This window comes from Thamnophis sirtalis, unplaced genomic scaffold, assembly GCF_051295495.1.
Source record: "Thamnophis sirtalis isolate CommonGarterSnake01/CBP01778 unplaced genomic scaffold, rThaSir2_p1.2 scaffold_5, whole genome shotgun sequence".
In the NCBI taxonomy this organism is placed as follows: domain Eukaryota; kingdom Metazoa; phylum Chordata; class Lepidosauria; order Squamata; family Natricidae; genus Thamnophis; species Thamnophis sirtalis.
Genome location: NW_028261385.1, coordinates 52,166,751 through 52,187,986, shown reverse-complemented (window position 1 = coordinate 52,187,986; position 21,236 = coordinate 52,166,751). Strand labels below are relative to the sequence as shown.

General features: G+C 43.3%; 1 protein-coding gene across 7 annotated transcripts in view; it reads left to right on the top strand.

The window, feature by feature from the left end:
• Positions 1–4,966: 4,966 nt before the first annotated feature.
• The window catches only part of SEMA6A (semaphorin 6A), a 178,506-nt gene continuing 162,236 nt past the window's right edge, over positions 4,967–21,236 (top strand). For 3 of the 7 annotated variants that reach the window (XM_087715833.1, XM_087715831.1, XM_087715826.1), the window contains exon 1: positions 6,034–6,614. The gene's annotated coding sequence lies outside the window, so the exon portion shown is untranslated. Of the gene's footprint in view, positions 5,405–6,033; positions 6,615–7,451; positions 8,092–21,236 lie in introns of those variants that run through there. The other 4 variants (XM_087715832.1, XM_087715830.1, XM_087715829.1 and 1 more) reach the window with 3 other exon arrangements.

Here is a 21,236-nt window from a genome sequence, read left to right as displayed (position 1 = left end):
ATTGGAGATTCTGAAACTCAAAATGGCATTTCTATTCCCTTCCTTCTCTTTAAAGACAATGACAGCACACAAACTGTGACTGGAGAAGCAGGAAAATGGCACCAGGGGCATTTTTGCTGCAGCAAGATTCTTCATACGCTCTCAAATTAGCTAGTATTCTCTCCAAGTGGCCAATAGATGATATGCAAAAATTGTGGTTAGCTAGACTCTGTCTTAATTAACTCATTATAAATGAAGGTTGGAAATTCCTGTATCCAGACTGTACCAATGTAAAGGCACTTTTCTAATTTTGGTGTAGTTGTTGCTTTCTTGATTTTGCCTGGATGTGGGGGGCTCAAAAGTTGGCATCCTGACCCTTTCCTTGTTCTTTATTTATTTGTTTGTCTGCTTGTTTGTTTGTCAAACATGTACAAATCTAGGTATGAACATAAACATAAACAAAATAAATAAATACAGATAAATGGAGACAGTAAGACAAGGATGGTAGGCACGCTGGTGCACTTATGCAAGCCCCCTTTATGGACCTCTTAAGAATGGGGTGAGGTCCACGGTAGACAGTTTGACATTGGAGCTGTGAGGGTTTCACACTGTAACAACAGAGTCAGGTAGAGCATTCCAGGCGTTTACCCTCTGTTGCTGAAGTCATATTTTATGAAATTGAGTGTGAAGCAGTTTATCTTGAGTTCTCCTGTACTAGATGACCTCCAAGGTCCCTTCCAACTCTGTTACTGTTATTGATTTAGTTTGTATCATTTGTTTGCCCATGTATGATTGTGGTTGAAATTGTGGAGAAGTTGTTGACAAGCAAGATGTTGTAGCAGACAATTTTGTGTACTATGCTTAGATCTTCCCTCCACTTGTTTTTTTTCCACTGGGGAGAAAAATTAAAAAGTGATCCTGGGTAGGGACCATCCCTCTGGGTTGCTAGAAAGCAGCAGAGGGAAGGTAGAAAGTTGCCACAGTGCTATTGTGTCAGAATCTGAGAAGAAACCTCAGGAGCCAAGAAGGATTGTGGACTTCTGCCAAAGGGAAACTACCTCCCTGAATCCCAGCTTTAGAGGAAATGCAGCAAATCTGTCCTCTGATATTTTTTTTTATGGAGCAGTAGCTGAACTGATTAAAGTTAATTGACTCAACATGTCAAGCCTGCCAAAAGCCCTACAGCATCATTGGAACCAAAAGGGTGCTTCCGATTCAGAACCAGTTTTGCTCCTTACTTTATTGTTTTTGTTTTTAAATAATTTTTATTAAACATTATTTTAAAGGAAGATAAAAACTAATACAAATGAACACAGTATAAGAAAAAGAAAAGAAAAAGACAAAAAGAAATCAAAGAAAAAGCTAAGAGTGCAAAAACAAAAATTGAAAAGAATGAAAAAAGATACAGAGAAGTAGCTTATCATCTGTGCAGCAGTTATGTAGTTATAAATTTACCTCTTACTCTTCCTATGGTTACAACACAGCTCTCTTATTTCTCTAATCTAACTCATCAAATCACCAAAAACATAAATCATTTCTGTTTTACATAAAAAGTGTAGAAGGGGAGAATTCTATTCTGTTCTTATGTGTAGAAAGGACTTACAAGTAATTTTCTCACACAGCTTCAGATGAATTAAGCTACATGAGTTCTTACTGGTTTACTCTTTTTAAATTTAACAGAATTATTTACTGACTTACTTACATTACCACTGATTTTGATATTGGTCATCCTGGATTCACAACCCCCAGAATTATTTTACTAGTTGATGTCACAATATATGTCATGCTATATATTATTCTATTCCTTTATTAATAAGAATATGATACATCACCTAGAACAATTGTGAGAGAAAAATTATGTATATAAAGCAATAAATACAGTTTTCAAATTTGCATGCAGTCCTGACACCATATCTCCTTCCAGATAGTTGTCTCCCTTTGACTAATCTGTTTTGCAGGACTACATTGAAGATAAAATTGTGAAAGGTGAAATGTTTTTGGTTTTTGACACCATGTTGAACCACCGCATCTGGTTAATATGAATGCATAATTTCTCCCCCAAAATGGTTCTAAGGTTAAGCATATTTAACTGTAACACATGATTAGAGTTTGATGGCCATAATTGCATGCTGCTACACATGAATGATTTTCTTTTTTTTTTAATTTAGAACTTTAATTTCAAAAGTGGCTGTTGGTTCTGCTTCTCTATTTGAAGCCTGATTATTTGTCAGTGTCAAATTTCAGTTAGTGCTCTTGCTCAGTGTGGTGGGGGTCATCCAAAGATTAACCTTAGAAATGACAAAGCAGGCCAGGGCCAGACATAATAGAGTGGTGGCCATGATCATCCATGGGAGGTGAGGTGAGATGGGTAATGATCACACATCCCTAATGACATCATCCCCTATTATAAATGACTTATTTACCCGCATCAGATGTGGAAGTGTGTAATGATATCATTGGACTGCGGTGGTGCAGTGGTTAGAGTACAGTACTGCAGGCTACTTCTGCTGCCTGCAGTTCAGCAGTTCAAATCTCACTGGCTCAAGGTTGATTCAGCCTTCCATCCTGCCGAGTGGATAAAATGAGGACCCAAACTGTTGTGAGCAATATGGTGACTCTGTAAATCACTTAGAGAGGGCTGTGAAGCACTGTGAAGCTGTATATAAGGCTAATTGCTATTGGCATGATGACATCATTGTGCAGATTTTATTTATTAATCAAATTTACATAGCCACCCATCTCGTAAGAAGTTACTCTGGGTAATATATAACAATCAGTAAAAACAATGCACATTTTTAAAGCAAAACAAATATTAAAAATACAAAAAGCAATATTGAAATAAAGAGAAAAGTAAAAAAAAAATATAAGTCACAGATAGAGAATGAGTGCATCCAGGCTCAATAGAGGAGCCATCTAAATAACTTTCCAGCTCCTGGTCATTTGTGAAGATACCATTTTAGCATCCTCAGGGTTTCCTGCTAGCGGCACTTGCACACATAACAACCAGACAGAAAGGTTGAATGTATAGTGTTGAGTGAACATAGATATCATTATGCACTCTTGGAAGAAATAAAGAAAATAACAGAGCACTGCTTTGTCTTATTCATAGGTCTTGAAACTCTTCTCAATTTTTTTTATCCTATATTTATTGTGTTCATAAATAATTCAAGGCAGCAAACATACTTAATACTCTTTCCTCCTATTTTCCTCACAATAACTCTGTGAAGTGGATTGGGCTGAGAGAGAATGACTGGTCCAAAGTCATCCAGTCATTCAAGCCTCAAAGGGGCCAGAAACCACAGTCTCTCACCAAACTGTTTCTCCAGTTTTCCTACCACTTGTAAAGACTAACCATATATTTTAACATCTGATTGTCATGACTGCATGCCATGCTGGACCTGAATGATTTTCTATTTTATTTTTTTTTATTTAAAACTTGAATGTCAAAAGAGGTTGCTGGAATCTACTGATGGATCTCTATGTTTAAACCTGACAGGTTCTTCAGTTCAACAGGATGCCTCTGCGAACAATGACAGAAACAGTAAACAGTGTTGGAAAGGACCTTGGAGGCCATCTAGCCCAACCCCATGTTCAACACTGACCTTTCTGATCGACAGGCTCAGTGTCTTAGCCACTGAGCCACCGAGTCAGTGAGGTTCAAATTAGAACAAGAAGGGGCAGAGAAGAAGAGACCCGTCTAACTTTGAAAAAGTCAATGCGTCCGACATGCAAATGTAGCCATAGAAAGCAAACAAGACAGCTTAATTGTTTTTTTCTCTAAGGGAAGGAGCTAAACTCAGAATTAATTTGGCTCCGCTCGTGAAGCGATCCGTTTGCTCTGCTTAATTCTGGCAATTAAATAAGTTTTCTCAGACACAATTAACATGTAAATCAGCCGCGGAGTGAGGGGCACGTTAGAAGGAAACGGGAAAAACAAGAATGGGAAGCGGGGCAAGGTGGCATCTTTCACCTTGCGTTGAGCCTCCTTGGCCGCTAGGGGCGCCGACTATAGGACTTTCCGAAGGAGCCGCTTCAGATAAGCGGCAGGCAATCGGTTTCCTTGGCGGGAGGGGCTGGGATGCTGAAGGGATTAATTTATTGCTGCTGCTGCTGCTGCTGCTGCTGCTGCTGCTGCTGCTGCTGCTGCTCGCTGGGCTGATTGGCTCCGAGGCAAAGACGGATTAACCCAGCCAGTAGCTTTTAGACTGAGAGTTGGTGTATACGGTGGGGAGGGATGTGGGGTGGAGTGGGAAGAAAGGCGTGGGAAGGTCCAGACAGATATGGCAGAGATCCCCATGAAAAGATTGCCACTCGATGGCCATTCGGGGACGCATTTGATTAGCATTCTCCACGCACGCAACTGTCTGCGTATAGCCGGTAGAGCTGGAACGTCGACCAACGCTGTCATTTGCCTGCGAGGGCAATGCTTACCCTGCGCCGGTCAGCATAGCCAGGAGTATCGGCTGAGACCGAGAACTTAAGCCAAAGGACGGTCTCGGTCCGGCGCATCGGCTCCTCTTTACGTGATGAGCCCATCCTGTTCCTTAAGGGCGGGGGGGGGAGGGAGGAAAGACGTCCTGGGAGCAGAGCAGCACGTTTTCGCATTCGCACTAAGGCTTCGGTCAAGAGTTGGACCATTCATTGTAAAGCGCCAAACTTCTGTCGAATTGATTATTAAAGCATCACTGGCGTAGCGTCCCCTTCTGGCAAAAGCGGCGAATTGCAAGAGGCAAAATTACTATTTCTCTCCCTTGGCGGTAGGACTGTCGTGGTTACGTAGGATGAAAATACACGAGTTGTGCGCTGCGCGCTGATGATCTCTTGATAGTTTGGAATTGCGCGTGGCCGGACGGGAAAAGGTTGCGACAGAAAGCCTTCCTTACTGCATCTCGAGTTTTTCAGCGACTTTCAGTTGGAGTTTTGTCGTCCGCTGATCTTTCGCTGAGCAGGGACAAGGTCCGGCAGTTCTATCTACCACCACCCCCCCCCCGCCCCGATTTATTTCATCAGGACCGGGTAGATCTTTTTCCGACGGCCTTTCCCTCGGCGAACTTCTTCGCAGACCCAATTGAGTTAACTTCTGTTTTTTGTTTGTTTTTACTCCTTTGTTGACACGCTATCGCATTGAGCCGCTAAAAGTTTTGATACAGGCAAGAAAGAAGTTGAATCACTACGACACGGTCAGATAAGAGAAGAAAGTTAATTTGTAACGGCTATGGGCCAGTTTTCTAAGATTATTAGTGCTTCTTCCTTGTCAATAGATTTTTTTTAAAAGACAATGGTTGTGCGCACACGCACCCACCGATGTCCCAGGGATGCTTCTGAGCTCAAAAGCTCTTGGTCGGGTTGAATGCGAAATGGTCAGCCAAAGTATTATAATTCCAAAGGAGATCCTTAAATCGTGAAGTCTTGCACTCCCATACTGGTAAGTGATCTATGGCAGGCAAGGAAAAACCAGTTCATGTGCATGCGTGGGATGCTTAAAGTATATGAAATTGCAGAGGCGTTAGTCCTCTATTAAACTTAAATAACTACGATGCGATTGTTAATGCTTTAATTCTACACGTGCCTCTTGCGCTTTGTTCTTTCGGATGATTTCTTCAATCTTCGGTACGGTATAGTGCGGTTGTTTGGAAACATCTTTTCTCTTTTTCTTCATTCAAACTCTTCTTTACAGTTGTTTAATTTGATTTAAAATAATACTGTTTTCTAAAAACCCAGAGCTTTAAATTTTCAATTAAACAAATTTATTCCAAGAGCGTGGGATAGATAGGTAGCAATTTATCACCCTTTCGTTTCTGTTTCGTATGTGCGACGTCGGCGGGGAGGGTGAACTAATTCTGAAAGAGATCTGACAGTGCCCACAGCTCACACATACCTCCCACCCACGCACCACAACTAACCCACTCTGTCGCCCAATCGGCATACACTCATTCATGCGCAGAAGTGGGTGTAGGTAGAAATAATTATTGGCCCGGTCCGTTTCCACGGAATCCAGCCCGGGATTTGACTCCACCTCCAGCCAAGCTGCTTTCCAGTGACAGAAAGTGTTGGGACGGAGTCTGGCGGGGAGAAGAGGCAGGGCAGAGGAGATCGAAAGAGAGAGAGAAAGAGGCGCTGCTCCGAAGTCATCCCCAAACACATTTCAATGACCAAGAGAGCTTGGGAAAAGCGCACTTTCCTGCCGGCGCACGAGCGAGGCTACTTCCCTTGGAAGAGTTTCCACAAAGCGATCTCGCCAGCCGGGATCACTTTTGGGGAAGGGCAGAATAAGACAACGAGAGGACTTCCCAGATCCGTCGGAAGGGGACTTACTGGAGTGGAAATCAGAGTGGCCTTTGGACGAGGAGTAATCGAAGAGCCCGTATCTTATCCCCACACCTACCCTTTTCCCCTCCCCCCTCCTCCAGTAGAGATGAACACAGCGCGTTCGCCTTACCCAAACTAGTTCGGGTCCTAAGCTTCTCTTCCCCCCTTCTCCGTTTCCCCAAGAAGCCCCCCCGCGTAATAATGACAAAGGATTGCAAAGGCGAGAGTGGATCGTGTTTCGCTGAGCGATCCCCTTAACTGGATTACTAAATGGGACGCTCCATCAGCTAGTCTTCTTTAAGGCTCCAAATACATGCACCGACGAGGTACGTGAACTCTTCTTCCGCGCCGTTTGTCTGCGCCTAAGGGATCCACGCGGGGCATTGTTCGGGAGTCGGGGAAGGTTGCGCGGCGAAGAGCTTTGCGAAGTCCTGCAAGGCTGCAGTAGAATGAGGAGCAAGTGGCGGCGGCGGCGGCGGCGGCGGCGGCGGCTTCTTATCCAGGAAGGCGAGCCTTGCGAAAGCTGTACGTGGAGGCCACTTGTCCCACCGGCCCTCGTGCTGGGCGCCTCTTTTTAAAGATTATGTTGCCGGTGGGATGGAGGAAGAGAACGGTTGCCACGCTTTTCATTGCCCCAACCGCCTGTGCTGCGGTATTGCTCGGGGAAACGTTCTCCCTTCTTCCCTCCGCCCCGCCAGAGTCCCTTCTATTTTATTTTGCAGCTTGGGGCCACTTTGCCCCGCTGGCTGCCCGGCCGCCGCGGAGGGGGGCGGCTGCTCCGCCGAAGCAGCGGCAAGCGCGCACAATGCGCTCCCGGCGGGAAGCGCCGCCGTCGCCTTTCTGCCCAGGCGCTGCCCATCCCTTGACACGAGGTTTCCTTGGGGGGCTTAACTGGGCGTGGAGTCTTTGTTTCCGAGACAATGTGGGCAGGGGAAGGCGGCTGCGGGGCAGGTTAGCTTGCTTTTGCTGAAGGCGGGGAACTTGAGGCTCTTCCATGAGCCAACGCCTCTCCGCCTTCTTGGACGCTGTGTTAGTGCCCACCCTGGTCTCTGGGGTGCTGGTGTCGACTGGCGTTGCCGCCGCCCGCCTCTGGCTTTGTTTGCAAGGCAGGAGCTTGGGGTTGGCGCAAGCTCGGAGCTCCTCTACCCTTTAAGAGGACCTGGGTGTGGGTGTGCGTGCGAGGGGCTGTCACTCTTCTCCCCTCGGGAGACCTAAGGGGCTAATCTGAGGCAAAGAGAGTGGAAGTGGGGTCTTAAGTGGAAGTGTCAGGGAAGGGAACGGCTGGTAGCTCAGCGCCTGTCAGCTCTCGCGCGGTGGAAGGCTCTCCTTGCCACCACCCCTTCCTTCCCCCGGCTGCTGTTGCTGGGGCAAAAGTGGGGTCGCCTGGCTGGGCTCCTGTTGTCACACGCAGACGCTCCGCGAACTCCGCTGAAGGGAGAGTTAATTGGGTTATTGGGCCACATGTTGGCTTACTTCCTGCCTTGGGAAGTAGAGTCTGGATGTGAGGCGGGGCTCGCGTTTCGTTAGCATCTCCATATCGCCGCCGCCGCCGTTTTCTCTCCCCCCTCCCTCTCCCCCTCCCCGAAGTCCCACAGCGAAGGACTTCGCAGCTCCGGGTCTGGAGTAGAAGAGTTATCTGGGCGGCTCGGATCCCTCCAAGTGGTGTGGGAAGGGTAACTTAGGAAGGGGTGGGGGGAGAAGCGAGCAGCGTTGAAGGAGGTGTGGTTGGAGGGGATTAGGAGAGATCCTTCCATTGGACAAAGAATGGAAACGAGGAGCACAGAAGAGCGATTCGGTGCTCAGGTAAATAGGGTTGGGGAAAGAGCACAGTTGTGAGAAAGAACTAAAGGAGGAGATGGCGGAGAAAGCAACAATTACGAAGTGGGCCTCTGGGAAAGGAATTGTTTAGTTTGCGTGAATATTCAGTAGACAGGGCAGGCTGATCTAAAGGCGAAGGAAGAGAGGGAGGGGTCCTTCCGTGTTTTTGTGTGTGTGTGTGTGTGTGTGAATATATGTATGTATATCTATATATGCACCTTGCATTTCGCCACTTTAAGATTAGTTTAACAGAAATAGAAGTTTATCAGGGATACAAGAAACAACCTGTCTACTCAATCTCTGGATTGATTTTTGGAACATCATTTGGAATAATAATAATAAAGGGTGTGTCTTTAAGCATATGCAGAGCGACTTTCCATGACCCCTGGAACAATTGGTCAAACACCTCATTGGACACTAGTGAACAGGAAACCCAGAACAGAAAACAAAATAAAACAAAACAAAAAAGCCTTCCTGTGCATCTGTGAACCTCATTGGTTCTTTCTTCATTGAATTCCACAAGAGAACAGAATATACTAAGGAATTGGGGGGCAGAGTTGTGATTTCCCCCCCCCCTTCCTTAATAAAGGATTGGGCTGCACCAAAATTCTAATGGGAGAAAGGATTAATGGAAGCAAGTTACCAATGCACTGGGGAAAGTGCAATTCTAACTGCCCTGACTTTTTTCCAAAGCTACCTAGATTATTTCAAAGAAATCTGTCCATGCCATACCAACCACTATCTTAAGCCAGTAGGAGACAAAATTGATTCTGAGGGCAGAAGATGGTGCTGTTGAGAAGAATTTAGGTTGTGTTTGTGTATTGTGTCAGTATGAACAGTTTTTAATTGAAAGTTTTTTCTATTAAATGGCCCGGCTGTGATTTTTTACATGAGTGAAAGGTTTCATCTCCCATGAATTGTTTTCCCTGCCTGCTGGTCTTCTGGAGAAATGGAAAGGAACTTGGGGTGGATGCAGGGGAGGGGTCTTCTTGGGGAGGGAGAATCCCCTTGGGGGATAAATGGGAGGGTGGAAAAATAATTTTTCTTCCTGTGCTCATGTAGTCCAAATACAGTGAGGGCTATGGATTTCAGATCTAAAAAATGCATTTGGATATTATCAGAAAGTTTTAGTGAAATGTTTGGATTTCTTACATAGGAAAATACGTTTGTAGCATTCAGTGTTTTGCACAGAATATTGTTTTGGAAAACAATTTTCAAAAAAGTGAAAATCTGTAGGATTAAGTAATTAAGTTGTGGGCTTGGCATTATTGTTTTTCATATGTACTCATGGTTTTATAAGTCAATCCATCTTTTTTGCTGGGAGAAATGAGTGGATGAGTTTATAATTGCATTTGAAAAGCCCCAGACCTATGTCAAATTAATCACTAGTTTAAATATTGTTAGCAGGGACCAATATTTGGTTATGCACAACATTGTAAGAGTAAAATGAACTTTAGGTAATTATAAACATATCTTGAAACTAACCACAAATACTATGTAACTTCTGTTAAATTGAAGTATTTTAGAACCAAAGTTAAATATTGTCTTAAAATTAAATAAAAATGCCAACATTCTTTCTCAAACTATTATTATTCTTTTATGTTATTATTTGCCCTTGTGAAAGCACTGTGGTCTTTTCCCTCATGCAGTGATATTTGAACAAGTTTATAGCTTTTGGTACAAATGAATCCTGCTGGTTACCATAATCTGACAGTGAACCAGGAAAATATGGATCTATAAATCTTTACAATGTTTTAAAAGAATTAACTAAATGGGTGTGTGTCTACACATAAAAGCATACATACCCCCACAGACATGCAAACATGTATGGGGGATGCTTTTCAAGTGATATTTCTCTAAAAGAAATATAGAATATTTTTCATTGGAGCATTGATTGCTCCTAAGAAAGCTTAAAAGCAAGAATCAGGGTCTTCTGGGTAAGGATTAAGGAAGCATACAGATCATTATTCGTTTTGTTTCGTTTCGTTTAGATTTATTTATAGGCCGCCCTTTTCCCTGAGGGGACTCAGGGCGGCTTACAATCAAAAAAGGAAGGGGAGTGTAGGACAATACAAAAAAGAAATGTGCACAAAGTAAATTAGACAGTAAAACTCAACATTCACTCAGCATTCGGGAGGGGCAAAAATAAGATTATCCCCAGGCCTGACGGGCTAGCCAGTTCTTGAGGGCTGTGCGGAAGGCCTGGACGGTGGTGAGGGTACGAATCTCCACGGGGAGATTGTTCCATAGTGTCGGAGCCGCAACAGAGAAGGCTCTCCTCCGAGTAGTCGCCAGTCGGCACTAACTGGCGGATGGAATACGGAGGAGGCCAACTCTATGCAATCTGATGAGACGCAGGGAGGTAATTGGCAGAAGGCGGTCTCTCAAATAGCCAGATCCACTACCATGGAGCGCTTTATAGGTGGTGAGTAGGACCTTGAAGTGCACCCGGAGATCAACAGGTAGCCAGTGCAGCTCACGGAGGATCGGTGTTATGTGGGCGAACCGTGGTGCGCCCACGATCACTCGCGCGGCCGCATTCTGGACTAGCTGAAGTCTTCGGATGCTCTTCAAGGGCAGCCCCATGTAGAGCACATTACAGTATTCCAGCCTGGAGATCACAAGGGCTCGAGTGACTGTTGTGAGGGCCTCCCGATTCAGGTAGGGCCGCAACTGGCGCACCAGGCGAACCTGGGCAAATGCCCCCCTGGTCACAGCTGAGAGATGGTGGTCAAAAGTTAGCTGTGGATCCAGGAGGACTCCCAAGTTGCGGGCCCTTTCTGAGGGGTGTAAGTTTTTTCCCCCCCAGCCTGAGTGATGGTATGTTGGTCAAATTTTTGGGAGGGAAACACAACAGCCACTCGGTCTTGTCTGAGTTGAGTATCAGCTTGTTTGCTCTCATCCAGTCTTTAACGGCTTCCAGACCCCGGTTCATCACGTCCACCGCTTCATTGAGTTGGCACGGGGCGGACAGATACAACTGTGTATCGTCCGCATATTGGTGGTATTTTATCCCGTGCCTTCGGATGATCTCGCCCAGCGGTTTCATGTAAATGTTAAATAGTAGGGGGGATAGGACTGACCCCTGTGGCACCCCATAATTTAGGGGCCTCAGGGACGATCTCTGCCCCCCCACCAACACCGACTGCGACCTGTCCGAGAGATAGGAGGAGAACCACTGCAAGACAGTGCCACCCACCCCTATCTCCCGCAGTCGTCGCAGAAGGATACCATGGTCGATGGTATCGAAAGCCGCTGAGAGGTCCAGGAGAACTAGGATGGAAGCATGGCCTCCATCCCTAGCTCTCCAGAGATCATCAGTCAATGCGACCAAAGCGGTTTCTGTGCTGTAACCGGGTCTGAAGCCAGACTGGAAGGGGTCAAGGGGTCAACTATCTTGATAGTTAGCTTCCTCCAAGGTACGCTGAAGCTGGAGAGCCACCACCTTCTCAACAACCTTCCCTACAAAGGGGAGGTTGGAGACTGGACAATAGTTATTAAGAACAGCTGGATCCAGAGACGGCTTCTTCAGGAGGGGTCTTACCACCGCTTTCTTGAGCGCGGTGGGAAAGTACCCCTCCCGAAGAGAAGCGGTAACAACCGCCTGGATCCAGCCTCGTGTCACCTCACTGCTGTTGGCAACCAGCCAGGAGGGACACGGGTCCAGTATGCAGGTGGAGGCACTCACAGCTCGCATAACCTTGTCCACATCCCCAGAGGCAACTTCCTGAAACTCAACCCAGAGATGGTTTGCCAAGTCTTCTCCTTGTGTCTCGGCTGGATCTACTGGGGTGGAGTCCAGGTCCGCTCGAAACCGGGCAACTTTGTCCGCCAAGAACTGGACATACTCCTCAGCCTTACCCTGTAAGGAGTCCCCCGTCTCCCTCCTATTTAGGAGGGAGCGGGTTATCCTAAACAGGGCGGCTGGGCGGGACTCGGCGGACGCTACCAAGGAGGCAATGTATGTTCTTTTTGCTGTTCTTAAGGTCCGAATATACTCCTTGGTGCATGCTGTTAAAAGTGCCCGTTTCGACTCGGACCTATCGGACCTCCACAAGTGCTCTAGGCGTCTCCTCCGGCGCTTTACCTCCGGAGCTCCTCAGTGAACCAAGGAGGCCTCCGGGGGCCGCTGACCCGGAGGGGCCGTAGCGGCGCAATCCGGTCTAGAGACTCCGAAGCTGCCGAGTGCCAGGCAGCGACGAGGGTCTCCGCCGAACTGTGGGCGAGGGTATCAGGAATAACCCCAAGCTCCGTCTGGAACCTAACAGTATCCATCAGTCGCTTGGGGCGGAAACAGCTGGTCGGTTCCTCCTCCCTACGGTGGGGGTTTGGCCTCCGGAAGTCTAGCCTCAGTAGGTAGTGGTCTGACCACGACAGGGGTATGATCTCATTACCCCTCAGACCAAGATCGTAACTCCACTGCTCCGAGAGGAATACGAGGTCAAGCGTGTGACCCGCTGAGTGAGTTGGGCCTCGAATTACTTGAGTCAAGCCCATGACTGTCATGGAAGCCATGAACTCCTGTGCTCCATCAGAGTGTTCACCGAGCGAAGGCAAGTTAAAGTCCCCCAGAACTATAAGTCTAGGGAACTCAACCGCTAGCTCGGCTACTGACTCGAGGAGCGAGGGAAGGGCTGCTGCAATGTAGTTGGGAGGCAGGTACGTAAGCAGCAGACCCACTTGACCCTTGAGGTCCAGCTTCACTAGCAGGGACTCACACCCGACAAGCTCCGGAGCAGGGATCCTACGAGGTACTAAAGACTCCCGGACTACAATAGCCACACCGCCACCCCTTCCCTGGGCTCTCGGCTGGTGTAGCACCTGAAATCCGGCTGGGCACATCTCAACAAGGGGGACTCCTCCCTCCGGGCCCAGCCATGTTTCAGTAATACATGCCAGGTCTGCGCCCTCATCAGTTATCAAGTCCCGGATGAGGGGGGCCTTATGAACAACAGACCTGGCATTTAGCGACAGCAGCCTGAGACCAGGGTCCTGAGTACTCGCGCCATCTGACCTTGGAGTGGGACTCCTAGGGCCGGAAGGAGGGATCTCTATGACACAGCGAGCCCTCCTTCCCCGATGATGGCCTGCCCTAAAGTCCCCGCCATATCTGCCTCTCCCTGTCATGACCGCAATGCTCCGACCCTCTCCCGTGGTTGTGGTCCCCCCAACCACCCCGGTGACCCCCGCATACCCCGGCAGGTCCTCCGAATCAGTCATACCCAAACTCTCACTCAAGCAGTCCTCACGAAATAATTAAAACACAAAGTTACAACAGTAATAGTAATAAAAGTGAGATCATTCATATCATCTCAAGCAATCCCATGCACTCAACATACCATATTAAAATAAAATTTAAAAATTGCGCGGGCTCACAGACACAGTGTTCAGTTTATGGTAGTCCAAAGGTGTCTTCTGCCCTCTCCTGAGGGAGGGCCTACCTTGAGTGGGGGCTCTTCTGAAAAGTTCAGTGTAGTCCAGGGGGGGAGGGGCTGGGGGATAAAGTGAGTTCGAGAGTCAGCTGCAATGATAAGAACCGGGGAGTTAACCATAGTAGAAAGAAGTCTGGTAAGTGTGTTCATTTCAACAGCTTCTCTTGGTGTCATTTCCAGGATCAAAAGAGTCCAAAGAGGGAGGGAGGGAAGCTTATCTCCGATAGAAGGGGAGGGGGGGGGACGCTCCATTCAATAATCGGGCCCGACGTTCTTAGGGCCCAGCGCGTCAAAAAACAAGTGCAAGGTGGTCAGTTTCATTAGCCAACAATGTTGGCGTCCATCGAGGCTGGCAGCTCGGAGAATTAAAGATTACCGGTCCGCTGCCAGCTCCGAATCACAGGACACTCCACACTCCCTCAATTCTGTCCCAGGGGCCAATTTCCCCCTCACCAACTCCCCTTAGTTCTCCTTTAATCTCCGCGGTCTCCGCCAGTTCCTTCTGTTTAAGCCGCGATGTTAGGCGGCGTCAGATGGCAACCACAGCCGGCAATGTCAGTGGCCAGCAACAAGCAGCATCCCTCGGCGTCTCTGACGCTTCCCAAACTCCCCTCTCACCAGCTCTCTCGTTGTTTAACTCAATTCCAATCTCCACCGTCCGCTACGCTTCCCAACATTTGTTTTAATTCATTCGTTCGAGCCGCGATGTTAGGCGGCTCAGATGGAAAGAGACGGGCGATGTCGGCAACCAGCAGCTTCGGCGGCTTCTTATGGTGTCTGCGGCCAGCAATGCCGATGACTCTTGGCGTTTCTAAGGCTCAGCGTCTTTCCGAGCTGGCAGCTCAGGGAGACCGAATTCTCCGCTACTGCTGCCAGCCCCAGGACCGCTGGATGTTCCGGCAGACTCGCCTCGTCTTAGGTCAGGTCCAGAGTGCCAAATCCTCCTCTTTGCTGAAGTTTTGTCAATGCAAAAGCCGAGCGGCAGACCCGGCAGCCATCTTTCTCGCCCATGCGAGAAAATGTTTTCTTTAATGTTTTCTATTTATGAAAACATTATAAAATGTTTCTTTAATGTTTTCTATTTATGAAAATCTCTTCCAAAATAGCTTAATATAGACTCTGGGGGAGAGAACATCCTGCTAGTAAAAACTGAAATATGAAGGGCGGGGAAGGAAATGTAATAGAAGATAGTTGGTTCCATTGTTTTATGCAACAAATCAAAGAAGATCTGAACCATGTGTAAAAAGAACTTAATGTCCACATATGTTGCTCATGCTTTCCATCATAAAAGAAATGTTTATTTTTTCTCCCCTAATGATTAAAGAGATGCACTTCATGTTCTAATCCACTGTTCTTGAATGGGAAATAACTGGCAGGAGAGGAATAAAGAACAGGTCTACCAAAAATCCCCAGCTGTTTTAATACTAACAGAAATAGATGATATGTTTCACACAGGATATGTAATTGGAACAGTTGAAGTTATGCCTGTTGTATTCTAGAGAAAAAAAGGCAGCAGGAGTTAAAGGCAAGGGGCTGCTTTCATTGATTTTTTTTTTTTAAAAAAGAGAAAATTAATGACCTGTGATAAATTCAAAAGAAAACTCTGTTCATTAAAAGAAAGTGGGCAGTTCAAGTAAAGTTGTAAAGTTATTTTCGTCTTTGGGAAAGGAATGAGGAAAGGTGTTACTTCAGCAAGGGTATGAAGAACCTTACATAAATGCAACAGGAAAGCAATCACATGGTTTCCTACAATGGAGGATATAAAAGAAATTCATTTGAACTCTCCTAATACATATTACATCCTGCCTGCTGACAAAAATACACTGTTATGCCACAGACAAACTCCGTTAAAAAGTACTTACTATTCTGAAAAGTTAAAGGATAAGTTTGGTATAGTGTTGGAATTTTGAATGTATTATTGTAAGATTTAAATTCTTGAAACAAATTATATATGGAAGAAGAGAAGATGCATTCAAAACAAAAATATTGTATTCTCTTCAAGACAGATAATAAGTAAAGGATTTAATCTTTCGAAGACTAAAACATGTGAGATTGAAGAATCTTATAAACAGGAGAATAGCTACATTGAAATCAGTGGGATCATCTGAATGAAATAAAACAGAATTCACAGAACTCGGGATTTAGGGCGAGAATAGGAAACCCCTGGTTTTCCCCAGCATCTCTTACCTGCTTAGAGCAAGTGACATGGCCTTGAGGGAATCATGTCCTAGAGGAAATGCAAGGTTAACTGTGGATTCTTTGATCTTGTACTAATATTGAAAAAGTATGCTACTGTGAATTAGTAAGAGATGGCTAGAATCCCTGTTTCAGACATTACAGTAAGCCATAATGTATTTTATTATCAGTTTAGTCTGACATGTAAATTATTCATTTTGGTTTATATATGAACCTTCTGTTATGGTTTGTTCAAAAATTATGGCTTAGTGTTTAGTGTGAAACCATTAAAATTGTGTTAAATAAAGCTTGTTTGTTTTAGACTATAATTTAGCATATAGCTCAAAACATAATTACTGTTGTCTTATCTACTTTCTAGAATATTGGTATTTTTTTCAGAATATGGAATATTTTACTCACTATGACTGTTTCGTGGCACTACCCAACATACAGTATGTCAAAGCAAAGACTTATTTCCTACCTAAAGTATGTTTAAGGTATAGCTCAGTGTCTAAGAGAGGGGGGGAACCTAACAATACTGTAGTGTAGGATATTGGTCACCTCTTCAGTTGTCAATCTGTCTCTTGATTTTCACCTTTTCCAACATTTTTTCCATTGCAGCATAACAAGTTGGAAGCTAGTCTTTCTTCTGCAATGTCTATAATTGGTGGGTCGTGAAATGCTTTCAGTAATTAACTAATTACATTTCAAAGCAAAGATGGGTAAGAGATATGCTGCGATCAACTCACCTGACAAAGATACAGCTGCCTGTGGGTTTGCAGCTGCTGCTTTAACCTATGGTTGCAACATGATTATTAACAACAGGAATCAGATTTGTAACACTAGAACCTGTAGCCTTCTGGATTCTAACCTATAATCCTGTTTCACTGTTCTTAGAGTTACAGTGTTTTCTGTTCAAGACTTACTTGGCTAGTATTTAGCTAATTTTTCACCTTTCCCCATGAAGCCTACATTTAACAAATCCTTGCTAATTATCTGTATGACTTGTAATCTATATGACACTCTGCAAAATGAACAGTTTGAGTCATTTCCCTAAGTAATTTCCCATTAAGTTATTAGCTCCAAGTTTAAATGAATTTGGTGAGTTTTTAGATCAACCATGCATTCATTGGGGTAGTATGAACTTTCTGCTTGATAGTGGACCCAAAGTATGATATTGTGTAGTTGCTGACTGTTTAGCCATTAACCTTTAAAGATTATTTTGGACTTTTTTGGCATTAACCTCAACTGTGTGAAATTTCTTTTGCTTGCTAATATGCCCTCACAGTACATGATTATAGTGCATCTTTGTGTCAACAATGAAGACAAAAAGCCATCCATGCATTGCTTTGTCATTCTGAAAATTTGACATGATAAAAGTTTGGTTTCTTTTATTTAAAAATTGGCTTTGAATAAATACATTAATGTATGATTGCCAGTAATGCAGCTTATATAACTGAATTCATCATTGGTTGATTATCTTACTCTTGCTAAAGTAATCCAGTAAAATAACCAGATTTAAGCTGAAGTATACAGTCAATTTCACTGATGCTCAATTGGCTTAAATCCAAGAACTTTGTCAAATTGTGCTGGAAGAAAGGTCAGCAGTTCTTAATTATAAAATCATGAATTTGGTCTCAAATGATGAATTAATATCTCAGTTTTTCTGGTGGGCTTCTAAAACTGAAAGTCTAATAATCCCAGAATGGAAAAGACAGAGGCAGATATGTGTAATCCTCAGTTTAAAAAATTTGTTGACTTTTTAAATTCATTCATTCTAGATGACTGTAATTTTCCATTGGGTTATTGAACCAGTATAGTGTAATTATTAATAGAGTTTTAGTATAATGTATAGTATAGTTATCACCTTAGAGACCAAGATGTCTCTACCGAATTATATACAAAATAATTATCTTAGGCACTTTCGAACCCTGCTTGACAGGCCCATAGCATATCAGTTCACTGGAAAATGGCACAACAATTTAATTTTCTTGAAATCTTGAAACAATTTCACATGGAATGTTACCAGTATGCCTTTCTTTGGTGTACTAACATAATTTCTCCTTCCCCACCCCTCAATTCATGGTCTATTTAAAACAAAATCCAAAACTAACTGTGTGCAGACTGAAAAAGAAATGGAAAATGATAACCCAGCTATAAACAGAACTGACAGTTGTTGTGTCTCAAGAGAAGAGACATATGGTAACTCACTGAATTCAGTACTGACCTTTCCTTTTAAGAGTATTTTTAATAGTAACTATTCCTATATAAAGGGATTCAGTGCAGTGACTTGGAATTTACTTGGTCTTCCCAGTTCTGTTCTGTAGCTACAAAGCAAAACTTGTGTAGGAAGGAATCTGTCATACCATATAGAAATGTGTGGTGTTTTTATTTCTATAGGTATTTCAGTCTGAGGAGTCCAGCATTCTTTTAAAAAGTGTATGCTTGTATCTATGTGCAACTATCACCCAATAGATTAGACATGTCCAACTCACAGCTTTGGACAGACAGTAATGCGGTCCCATAAGATTGTAAATATCTAACATTACTATGTGATTTATATACATTAACTATATTATATATTTTATATGTAGCCCAAGACAATTCCTCTTCACTCAATGTGTCCAGAAAAGCCAAAAGATTGGACAAGCATGCTATAGATTTTGGTATTGACTGCCTTCAGTGGAAACCGACTACTCAGGGGGAACAGGATAAAAAAAAATCCTGGTATTTTTATTGCAGGGATTCAGCCAGTCTGAGACAAGGATATAATATTTTGTAGGGTGAAATTGTGATTATCATATTGATTATGTCCTTTAAAAATAGGATTTGTTCTATGCATAATCCATGATTGCTGGTGGGCATGACACAAAACTTTCCAGCAATTAAAATGAACACTGTTTTGCAGCTGCTGTAAGGGAAAGTATTGTTTTTGTCTTTGTAATAAAATAATTAAAGGTTATACCTTGACACCAGAAATCTCAATTTTCCTCTCCAAATGTCACATTTCAAGAAACTGTGTATCTCTTCACTGCTCAAGTCTTGTCTTGATTATGCCTTTTGAAACATTTTTCACAGGAAGCACCTTCTAAGGAAGAGAGAAATAAGGAAAGACGTAATTTGTTACAACTTAATCATATATCTGCATATAGACAATTTTTATTGATTGCTATCAAAATAATCAGTTTAATGCCAGTTTGACAGGAATCTATGCTAATTCCTCTGTCATTCTTAAATTATAGTTTGGCTTGACACTGTCCTTGGCCTCTTCATCTATTAATCATGGAAGCTGTTTCCTTATTCAGTTGCCATAGTTTCAGTGCCTCTGATAGTGTTGGGGTGCCTTGGGAAAGGCTGAAGAGATACTAAGACTTGCAAGTCTTGCAGTTCTGGCAGTTGTGTGGCTCTAAAAACATAGAAAGCATCTTCTAACATAATTCAGCATTGGATTAAAAGAGGCAACTTTGGATAAGTCTCTCTGGACCTTGTTATATGCACAGCCAGCAGATATTTACTTCAAGATCTGCTTCCTTTCAGTTCAGAAGACAATGGTTGCTTTAATGGAGTCCAAGAAGGGGAAAGATTTTTTAAAAAAATCAGTGGTGTTAATGAATATTTGGATAAACGGGCTTACCAGGTGATCTCAGTAATTGATTTCAGAAGGTTTTATGATTATTTACACATGATGGGGCATCATTATTTGATACAGCAAATTTTAAGCTCATTTTAACTGTTTTCATTTGGTTGCTATCTGTGGCCGTTTCATTTGTCAAAGTTCAAAGAAAACTGAACTTTGGATATCCCAAGATATTATATTAATTGGAAAGGATCCATCCATCTTTTCATACTTTCTGCGCATTCATTTCTGATTTATGAGCTACCTGAAATTTAGACACCATCTTATAAAGCAAGTGATGTTTTAGATGTAGGAAGATCACTCTGGAGAGGTAACACCAAAATACCAGTAGTAATTCCTGCACCTTTTAAAACTATGATGAATTTTTGCTTTAGTTTAAATGCTTTTTCTAAAATTTCATTTATTTTGAAAGGAGTGCTGATTAACAGTATTATAGAGCCATGGGGGTGCAATGGTTAAAATGCAGTATTGCAGGCTAATTATGCTGACTGCAGTTCGATTTTGACCGGCTCAAGGCTGACTCAGCCTTCCATCCTTCTGAGGTCAGTAAAATGAATTTTGTTGGGGGCAATATGTTGAATCTATAAACAGCTTAGAGAGGTTTGTAAAACTCTTGTGACTGCACTAAGAAGAACAGCATTCATGCCCAGCAGAGTTGGTAAAATATGCTGTCAAGCCTGATCCTGCTGAATTCCAATTCCTATCACACCTTGACAACATAGCCCATAGTGAGGGCTAGTGACTGCCATCCAACAATATATATGGTGAGCCATCCATAATCCACCATATAGTACAAAGTAGTTCAAAATAGTTGATGGCATCCTCTTTTTGACAGCAAAGGGGATGAATACTTGAAAGATTCATAATTATACTTACTGCTTTCTTTCACCACTTCTCACTGTGAGTTCATTTTTCCTCACTGAATTTCAGTAATAGAGGTGATTTTGGTTGGTTGAAAATTATATGGGACAGACTAGCTATGGAGAAAGAAACAGCAGGTCAAGGAAGTGTTCACTCGCATTCCTCTAATGTTGTTAGAGTTGAATTTTTACCTTTTTATGTATTGGAGCCATTATGAGTTTTAACACATGGGAATTCTGCAAACGAAATTTGTCTGGCTTCATTTTCTTTTTTCTGCATAATAAATATTAAAAGTGAACTCCTGTATGTTAAAGCAGTGCAGAATTTCAGATGAGAATGTGGAAAGCTGCTTCAGAGCATGCAGGAGCATGCATTTAATACCTATAAGCAACTCTGTAAAGTAAATATATATTTTCCCGGAATTACATAGCAGCTTTACAATGCCAAAAAGAAAGAAAGAAAGAAATAACTGTTTTAAAGAAATTCAGTTAATTACTTAATATATGCATCTCTGTATGCTTCAAAATCTTTGCATTTTAATCTGAAGGTTTGCACAGTTGATTTAATGCCTAATCTGAAGTTATTCCAGTTCATTCAATAAAATTAAGTGTTATCAACTACCGAACATGTAAGGTTGAATCTTAAAACTGTATGAACGGTTTGTGTGAATTGTAATATTGTTTGAAAGCTATATATAGTTTTCTCAGGTGTAAAATAAAGGATTTGCTTTTCTCTTGGTTGAGATGAAGGTATGAACAGGTTTTCATCTAACTATATATTTATCCAAAAGACCAAAATCTGACAAATACTTAGTTATACTGCAACATTGCATGACTGCAAAAACATTATGCTATGGGACTGGGAAACTCCCATTCACATTTGTAATTATTGAAAGTCTGAAAATGATTAAACATCTTTGTTTACTAAAACCAAAGGGTCCATATCAATCTAAAAATAGCAAATCAAATCTGTACCTGAGCAAACAGTCCAAAGAGTGTCAAACAACTAACCAATTCCAATCCTAA